Source organism: Neovison vison, chromosome 7 (genome assembly GCF_020171115.1).
Source record: "Neovison vison isolate M4711 chromosome 7, ASM_NN_V1, whole genome shotgun sequence".
Classification (NCBI taxonomy): Eukaryota; Metazoa; Chordata; class Mammalia; order Carnivora; family Mustelidae; genus Neogale; species Neogale vison.
Genome location: NC_058097.1, coordinates 117,364,779 through 117,375,091, shown reverse-complemented (window position 1 = coordinate 117,375,091; position 10,313 = coordinate 117,364,779). Strand labels below are relative to the sequence as shown.

The window sequence follows — 10,313 nt, the reverse complement described above, 5'->3', positions numbered from 1 at the left end:
TTCTAAAAGAAGAGAATTTTCCACCTTTACTGTAGAAGTAGAAGACCGAGGGAAGAGACACGGTGGAAACACTAGCTCTCGGCTGAAACCTGATGGGTTACACAGCAGGAGAAGGGATAAATGGAAGTACACTGAGCTTTACCAAATTTAACAAGTCTGAAATCACTCAATCCCCAGCTGAGCTGATCAACTCTCCTCGTGATTTATTTGCCTAGCATTCCCAGAAAGGTGAAGGTGATTTGTATGGACTCTATCTGGCTGTCAGAAAAAAAAAATTCACTCTTGGAAGGAGATAAGACTATTCAGACTAGTAGAAACAGACCCAAAGTGATTCAGATATTAGAGTCACCTAGCCAGGGCAATAAAATAACTGAGATTAATACCTTAAAGAATATGGAAGATAAATAGAGCATTTCAGCAGAGAATTTACTTGAATCTATGAGTAAGAATTGGATGAAAATTCTAGAACTGAAATATATAATAAATGAAATTAACAATTTAGTAAATGGGTTTAATAGAAAATTAGACAGTAAAGCAGAGGATCTGGGAACTGGAACACAGAGCAGTAGAAAGCATAGTTTGAATGCCAGCTAGAAGGTAGGATCAGAAATACAGAAAAGAACACAACAGATATGTGGGGTATAATAAGAAGCGCTGGGATACCCACAATCAGAATCCCAGGAGAACAGGAAGGGAGAATATGAGACAGAAGTATATTTAATACTTAAAGTATATTTAATATTTAAAGAAACCTTGTCAGAGAAGTTCAGAAACTAACAAAACACATCACAGCACGGATTCAAAAAAAATTAGCAAACTCTATTCATGATATTTTATGAATGAATATTTTATGAATATGAATTCTCTGCTTGGCAAAAATATACTTTAAAAGTGAAGGTGAATAAAATCATTTTTAGCCAACCAAATAAACTAAAAAGTTTCTTTTTAGGGCACCTGGGTTGCTCAGTGGGTTAAGCCGCTGCCTTTGGCTCAGCTCATGATCTCAGGGTCCTGGGATGCGGTCCCAGGTCAGGCTCTCTGTTCTGCGGGGAGCCTGCTTTCCTATCTCTCTCTCTGCCTGCCTCTCTGCCTACCTGTGATCTCTCTCTGTCAAATAAATAAATAAAATCTTAAAAAAAATTTCTTTTTAGACAAATATTTAAGTGTTCCACCTTGAAGCAGAAGTCACAACATACAAATCTGAAAAGAATATGCAGTTGAAAACAATGGAGTCTTAGAAATAAGTCTATGGATAAATGGGTAGGAAGGTCTTAATAGCATTCTGGCCCTAATTAAGATCCAAGAACATCAGTATAATCCAGGAGATGAGAGGAAAACCCAAGAAGGGTGGAGTTTGATTTTTCACCCACCAAGTGAGAAAGAGCTTCACAGTTAACATAGCAAAATTTATATAAAATAGGTTCTTTCCCTCTAAATGGTTTCAAAGGTTTTTGTCATATTGGATATCATAATATGTTCATTAATTTGTTCTTGGTTGACTGATGTTAGATTCGAGCAAAAAAAATTGTATTTATTTTTCACCAAAAGAACTCTATTGTAGGCCACAAAACATTTAACAAAGAGAACCTCCAAAGCCCAGATCTCTTCTTCCTGAAGCCAAGACTTCTGGCATTATGTTCTTTTGAAGTTATTTCTTTACTAAAAATAAGTGATTGTCTCTAATAAACCCATTTTTCCAGGTTATCATAGGCCTTTTAAATCCTAAGTACATGTCATTGCTTTATTAGTGCTAGGAATTCTGAGTGCTTTACTAGGATCGCATAACCTACGTGTTATGTTTTCTGTGTCGGTGGTAACACTGTTGGAGAGGACAAATTCATGAACAAAGCTCTCTGACAAAAGCATGTATCATGCAAAAACGCTTATTATGTATGTCATCTAACCCTGTTTCATCAAAAATCTTCCCCGAGAAGAAAGTCAACTCTACCTGAAAAGGGCTTTTCCATATCTGAATTTAGTTCTCTTAGAGTTGTTTCGTCTGTAACTCTCTGCTGTCTTAAAATTTTGATTTTTTTAAAATTTAACTTTTTTCCCATAATGGACATGCTGGGAATGATGGTTTGGTGTTATCTTCTATATTCTTACTAAGTGTGGAACTGCCATGCATGTATGATTTTATCTCCTTAGTTTGGCAACATTTTTAAATGCTAGTGAAATCAAATGCGTGTGAAGATACAGAGAAAAGGCAAGTCAATATACATATAGATGAGAGCACAAACTGATAAAACATTTTAGGTAGGCAATTGGATTATCTTTCCAAATTTAAAATGTATTTACTCTTTTCCCAATAACTCCATTTCAAGGACTTTATCCCATAGCAATATTTTACATGTGTACACAAAGAGTTACATAAAGGATGGGACACCTCAGGGGCTGAGTCTGTTAAGCCTCTGCTTCGGCTCAAGGTATAATCTCAGGTTCCTGGGACCCAGCCTACTCTGGAGGTTCCTGCTCAGCGGGAATCTGCTTGTCCTTCTCCCTCTGCCTCTCCCCCCTGCTCGTGTTCTCTTTCTTTCAATTAATAAATAAATTCTTAAAAAAGAAAGTGTTACATAAAGTATTTTCAGAACCAAATTAGAATGCACCTTGAATTAAGGAAGCTTAGACAACTTGCAGAACTTTCATACCATGGGCGTGCACTGTGATCACTGAAAAGGCTGAGATGGATAAAAAGAGACTGAAGACATAATTAAATGAACAGATCAAGTCTTAAAAAATGTTTATAATTCTATTTATGTAAATATAAAATTTTAACATATAAGTGTGCATTTAGAGAGTATTCAAAGTGTTAGAACGTTAGAAATACACTTGTGAAATCACTAAAATACCTGAAACTAATGTAATATTGTGTGTCAGTTATGCTCAAATCAAATAAACATAAATGTTTATTAAAAAAAGAAATAATCACACACAATTGTCAGTGATGTTTGCCTATCAGGATTATACTGGTTCAGAGAAAACTTTCGTGTTTTATTCTGTACTCATATCTTGAAACTTTGACAATAAGAGTTTCTTTCTTTTTTTTCTTTTAAAGATTTTATTTATTTATTTAACAGAGAGAGATCACAAGTAGGCAGAGAGGCAGGCAGAGAGAGAGGGGGAAAGAGGCTCCCTGGTGAGCAGAGAGCCCAATGTGGGACTCAATCCCAGGACCCTGAGATCATGACCTGAGCTGAAGGCAGCGGCTTAACTGATTGAACCAACCAGGTGCCTGACAATAAGAGTTCCTTATTTAACAACCAGGTAATGTTTTATATATGAAAAGATAGAAAAATAAGCAAAATAGCCTTATATGACAATTTTTCAAGAAAAAAAAATTAATTTTGGAAAGAATTGAAGAATTCCAAAGATACAAACCCATTTAATTACTTAGCAGTTAAAACCTATGAGAATAGCTCAAAGGAGAAGTAAAAACTGTAATATTTGCATCAAATATGAAAAATCATTATAAGCTAATATATTGTAAAATATAAAACACAATCTGGAAAAGAACCTCTGAGGATCCCATTAATGCACAAAATTTATAAAGGAATAGTAAAGAAGTTTAAAATTGGACAAACTTAGCCTCCATAAAACTAAGTATATACACATAACACCTCTGAATTCTATTGTATACCTATTAAAATTTCCATAAAATTAAATTAGAGCCATAATTCACAGGGTTGTCAAGATGAAAATAAAATAGTGCTGATGTCAAAATAAATTGTTATCATTTCACAATGCAATTTTGTAGCCTTTGTCTAGGTCCATACAGTGTTTATAATTTTCGATGTCCTCAACCTATTTTCGGGAATGTATTCAAATAAAATTTTTCCAAGAAATAAAAAGAAAAATGATATACTGTATATGTTCATTTCAGAATGCTTTTTAGCCAAAAAAGTTCAATAATAAATAAATTACTACATAAGTTAGCACACATCTATATGACAGGATATTATATAGTCATTTAAAATTATGTCTGTGGGAGCGCTTGGGTGGCTCAGTTGTTAAGTTCTGCCTTCGACTCAGGTCATGATCCCAGGGCCTGGGATCGAGCCCCACATCAGGCTCCCTGATGGGTGGGAAGACTGCCTCTCCCTCTCCTACTCCCCATGCTTGTGTTCCCTCTCTCACTGTGTTTCTTTCTGTCAAATTTTTAAAAAAAATTAAAATAAAAAAAATGTGAAATCTAAAAAGTTTTAAAAACATAACATTAATATACCAAAAAGTTATAGAATGGCATTTAAAAATGTAGACCTACTACCTGCAAATACAAAACAAAAAACTCACAAAAAAAACCATACATTTGTGTCAGTAAGAATGGGGAAGAAATGAACAAAAACGAAAGTACTGAATTAGTTAGGATGATAGGCTTATTAGCAGTGTGGTATTCTTCTCTTTTAAAGTGACTTTAACAGTCTTGTTAATTTTGGCCATTCTAACCGATGTAAGGTGGTATCTGAAAGTGGTTTTTTTTTTTAATATTTTATTAATTTATTTGACAGAGAGAGATCACAAGTAGGCAGAGAGGCAGGCAGAGAGAGAGAGAGGAGGAAGCAGGCTCCGTGCTGAGCAGAGAGCCGGATGCGGGACTCGATCCCGGGATGCGAGATCACGACCTGAGCTGAAGGCAGCGGCTTAACCCACTGAGCCACCCAGGTGCCCCCTGAATGTGGTTTTGATTTGAATATCCCTGATGGCTAGTGATGATGAACATTTTTTTCATGTGTCTGTTAGCCATTTGTATGTCTTCATTGGAGAAGTGTCTGTTCATGTCTTCTGCCCATTTTTTGACATGATTATCTGTTTTGCATATGTTGAGTTTCAGGAGTTCTTAATAGATTCTGGATATCAGCCTTGTAAACAACATGTATTGGAGAGGATGTGGAGAAAGGGGAACCCTCTTACACTGTTGATGGGAATGCAAGTTGGTATAGCCACTTTGGAAAACAGTGTGGAGATTCCTTAAGAAGTTAAAAATAGAGCTTCCCTATGACCCTGCAATTGCACTACTAGGTATTTACCCCAAAGATACAGATGTGGTGAAAAGAAGGGCCATCTGTACCCCAATGTTCATAGCAGCAATGGCCACAGTCGCCAAACTGTGGAAAGAACTAAGATGCCCTTCAACGAATGAATAGATAAGAAAGATGTGGTCCGTATACACTATGGAATATTATGCCTCCATCAAAAAGGATGAATACCCAACTTTTTAATCAACCTGAATGGGACTAGAAGGGATTATGCTGAGTGAAATAACTCAAGCAGAGAGAGTCAATTATCATATGGTTTCACTTATTTGTGGAGCATAAGAAATAACACAGAGGACATGGGGAGATGGAGAGGAGAAGGGAATTGGGGGAAATTGGAGGAGGAGACAAACATGAGAGGCTATAGACTCTGAAAAACAATCTGAAGGTTTTGGAGGGGTGGGGGATGGGAGGTTGTGTGAGCCTGGTGGTGGGTATTATGGAGGGCACGTATTGCATGGAACACTGGGTGTGGTACATAAAAAATGAATTCTGGTACACTGAAAAGAAATTTAAAAAAATAAATAAATTTAAAAAAATAATAAAGTGCCTTTAACACCGTAGATATTTACAATCACAATAGAGTAACAGAAATTCATGTGTAGCTTTTGTGCTGTGAGACTGATGTTAAGTCTTTGTTGAAGAATCCCAGGTTTTTTTTCCTTTTGAAAATAAAGTGTATCTGTATACTTAAACTTTAAGGAACTTAATAATTTTCTGTCACTTTTACAAGATTATCAACTCCATTAGAGACCATAACCGTTCCAAATTCTTTCTATTCCCTGAGAAGAAATTATTCTAGGCATTAATCTACTAAAAACGGCTAAATGCTCCTTAGTTCTTTTCTCTCTAATTTAAATTTCTTATCATGATTTTCTAAGTATCTTTTTTCAGCTTAAGCACAATTCTTCTAGAAGCAAAATGCTCTTTATATAGTTTTGCCTTTTTTCTTCCTTATGATAACATTACAGTATGACTCCCAACTACCTTCCACATTCATCTTCCTGTTCCAAATATAGCTTGAAAAGCATGTTTTGTTTTCTTGGGCCTTAACCTTCCTGATTCTATTGTTAGCAGTTTCTGACATGCTGCCTTCCATGATTCTGCAGCCCTCCGTGCAGTTCATTGTTGCTGTGCAGACTTTTTTAAAAAATAAATTTCTTATAAAGAGATTTGCATAGGTACACTGAATTTATTAGTAGCTCTCCTCCCTAATTATCCTTAGATCATTTCACTATAGGAGTTTTCTAACATTCTTTGACATTAAAATTGTATTAAAACAATTTCAGGAATTCCTATCAAATCTGATTTTGGAAGTTTCTGGAATGGGATCCAGTAGGGAAAGTGGAGAAGAAAGGGTTATCACAAAGAAAATGAAGCAGAAAGTAACAATAGCCCAATGTAATGATTTTTTCAACTCCTTTCTAGTGAACATTGGAAAACAAATATAAGTTTAAAGAACATTTGAGTGAATTGTTCCAGAAACAGACTTATGTCCAGATTTGAAAAGGGATACATGTTGTACATGGGAGAGAAGTCAAACAGCTCTCTTCCCTAGTAGAGAACTAAACCAATCTCAGCTTAGAAGAAATAACAGAAATAATGAATTGCTAAGCAACAGAGATCCTGTTTACATGCAAATATTGGTAGTAATAACAACAAAAAACAGTGCAAAAATAACACAGGAAATATGATCTGAAAGCAAAATTGCCTACAATAAAATATTTGGGTTTTGTTTTGGAATTATTTGGTTTTCCACAAGTCAACAGCTATTTATGTTGACACTATGTGAATTAATCTGCCTCAAAGCTAAGCTGACATTTAGTAACCTGCCATCTGTCTAGGAAGGTAGTTTATTCTGATAAAGACAAAGGGCAAAAAAGGTGTTTTTGTTTCAGCTTATCTTTTCAAAGGAACTTAACCAGAAGGCCAGCTTTGTGTTGCTTCAGACCTTTTTTATTATCTTTCAAAATCTAAGGAATGTTGAAACATTAAATATTTCCACTGAGGATGTTGACTCTGTATATTTCCTTATCCTTTTTAGCTAGGGTGGACTTTTTATCTTCGTGGAATGCATGGATATTGTCATTTATCCTAAAATAAATTTTACCTATCAATTTCAGAATAGACCTACTCTCTTAAGTTAAGAAAATTGTATAAGACTCTCATGTTTAGGATGTTTCTACTACTGATAAAACATTTGGGATGCCTGAGTGGTTCAGTTAAGCATCCAACTCTTGATTTCAGCTAAGGTCATGTCCCAGGGTCATGAGATCAAGCACTGTGTTGGGCTCCACACTGGGCATGGAGCAGACTCAGGGTTCACTTTCTTCCTCTTCCTCTTCCCCTTACCCCTGCTCTCAGTCAGTCACTCTTAAAAAAAAAAAAGAGCATTAGAGGCATCTTTATGAATCATAATACTCATGTACCCACATAAAACCTTGAAGGTAGCTGGTCCTGACTCAAATAACACCTGCATTTTTCAATCTTTAACAGTATTTCTGTTCTCCACCGCTCCCACCATAATAACAACTTCTTGAAGGAAAAGAAGAAAAGCTTTTGAAAATTAATTTTTATCCATTATATTGTTTAGAAATTATTGGTATATAATAAATATTTATTAACCAAATCCAAAGTTCATTGACTAACCTCCTAGTGCACTAAATACACTATGTCTCATTCACAGACTAAGTCATATACTTAGTAACTGATTACCACCTGCTATGTGCCAGGCAATGTGTTCTTAACCTAAGAACAATACAAATTTTTAAAATTTTTTTTATTTTTTTGGAGAGGACAGAAAATTAAACAATAATTATCTGAGAATGAGTATTTATGACAAGGTACTCTGGAAGCATACAACAGACATCTCAGGGAGAAAGAAGTATGTAGACCAAGATCTAAAGAATAAGTAGGAGTTATTCAGGTGAAAAGGATGGAACATATGGAGGAGGAGTGGCAAAAACACTAAAGACAAATTTAAATGGTGTGTGTGAAGTCCAAAGAACAAGAGAGCATGACATTCTTGAGAAATGGAGGCAAGTTAAGCATGGCTAAAGCTTAGAAGAGTGGGTGAAAGAGAGGGGCAGACCAGATTATTGACTGCTATGTAAGTCATTTTCCTTTTGAAAACAATAGACACTTCTCTCTGTGCCAACTATGTTTAATTTTTAAAAACAAAATAAAATGTATTCATTCACAAATCCAGAGAGAACAGTTATGTTCAGACTCAGACTGTTCTTAAGACTTTATTAAATCTTTAGAATGATTAGGGTGACCTAATTAATGACTTTTAGTCTATTATTACTGTCTATTTAACAACTGTCTGCTTATTAAGACTTTATTGTCTTAAGAGCAGTTTTAGGGTCACATTGAAACTGAGAAGAAGGTACAGAGAGTTTCCATATACTACTCCTTTCCCCAACTCGTGAACAACCTCTCCCATTACCAACATCCCACTCCAGGTGGTACATTATTTACAATTGATTAGCCTACATTGATTGGTACATCATAATCACCCTAATCCCACAGTTTACATCACAGTTTATTCCTGGTGTTAGATATCCTGTAGGTTTGGATAAAGGTATAATGACATGTGTCCTTTCTGGTATTATATAGGAGATTTTTGCGGCCCTAAAAATTCTCTGTGATCTACATATTCATACTTCTCCCCCACTTCAACCTTTAACAACTGCTGATCCTTTTACTCTCTCCATAGTTTTGCCTTTCCCAGAATATCATATAGTTCACAGCCTTCTCAGATGGACTTTCCTCACTTAAAAATAAGCATTTAAGTTTCCTCCATGTCTCTTCATGGCTTGATAGCTCATTTCATCTTAGCTCTGAATAGAATATTATCTGCATGTACCAGAACTTACCTATATACTTATCTACTCAAGGACATCCAAGTTCTGACAATTAGGAATAAAGCTGCTGTAAATATCTGTGTGTAGGTTTTTTCGGTTTTTGTTGTGACATAAGTTTTCAACACTTTTGGGTAAATATCAAGAAGTGCAATTGCTGGGTCATAGGATGAGAATACGTTTAATTTTGTTGCAAACTTCAAAGTGTCCTCTGAAGTATCTGTCCCACTTTCCATTTTCACCATCAATGAATGAGAATTCCTGCTGCTTTATTTTCTTGCCAACATTTGATGTCAAATTTCTGAAATTTTGCTCATTCTAATAGGTGTGTGGTGGTATCTAATTGTTGTTTTAATTTGTATTTCTCTGATGACATATATTTACATCTTTTCATATGCTCATTTTCCATTTGTATATTTTCTTTTTTGAGGTGTCTTTTAAGATCGTAAGGCCACTTTTCAATTTTTCTTTTCCTTATTGAGTTTTAAGGGTTCTTTGTATATTTTCAAAAATAATACATCAGATGTGCATATTTAGTGCTTTAAATTTGCTCTTTCTTTTTAATCACAATTTTATAAAACTTTCCCCATGGTCCTCCCTGAAAAATGTCGCAGTTCCAATATTCTCCTGAAGACCTCCCTTACAATTTCTGTAAAATTCTGTAATTCTGTAATTTATACAGTCCTCCTTTTTCAGTTTAGACTGGACTTGATCAGGCTTATTGCCCAGCTGTCATCCTGATAATATTTGTTTGTTGCTGTTTTTAAGATTTTATTTATTTGTTTATTTATTTATTTGAGAGAGAGAGTAAGAATGTGCGTGTAAATGGCAGGAGGGGGCAGAAGTAGAGAATCTCAAGCACACTCCCTTTTCTGTATGATTTTAGAACTTCTTTTTCTCCCTGATATACTGAAGTTTCATAATGAGGTACGCTGGTTTGCATGTGATCCTTATGCAGGGGCCATGCTAACCTCTGTATTGTTCCAATTTTAGTACATGTGCTGCCCACGTGAGCTTGATGTACATTGGTTTGGGTAATCTATCTATCTTTCTTTCTTTCTTGGTGGGGGGAGGGGCAGAGGGAGAGAATCTTAAGCAGACTCTATGTCCAGCATGGAGCCCTAGGTGGGGCTCAATCTCATGACCCTGAGATCATGGTCTGAAATGAAATCAAGAGTCATATGCTTAACTGACTGAGTCATCCAGACACCCCTGGCTCCTTTTTAAAAAAATAAAAATATTTTCCTTAATATTCAATGTCCTTTCAATCTAATGACAAATGTTTTAATTATGAAAAATATTATAACACTTCATTGATAATTTCTTCATTTCTTCATGAAAATCCTATTGGTTGTCAATAGGATATTATGGACTTATACTCTAATTTTTTTTCATCTTTCCTATTTCATTTTCCATCAGC

General features: G+C 35.3%; 1 pseudogene; it reads right to left on the bottom strand.

Annotated features, from left to right (window-relative positions):
* Window positions 1–9,811: 9,811 nt before the first annotated feature.
* Window positions 9,812–9,902, bottom strand: LOC122914831 (annotated as a pseudogene).
* Window positions 9,903–10,313: the final 411 nt, after the last annotated feature.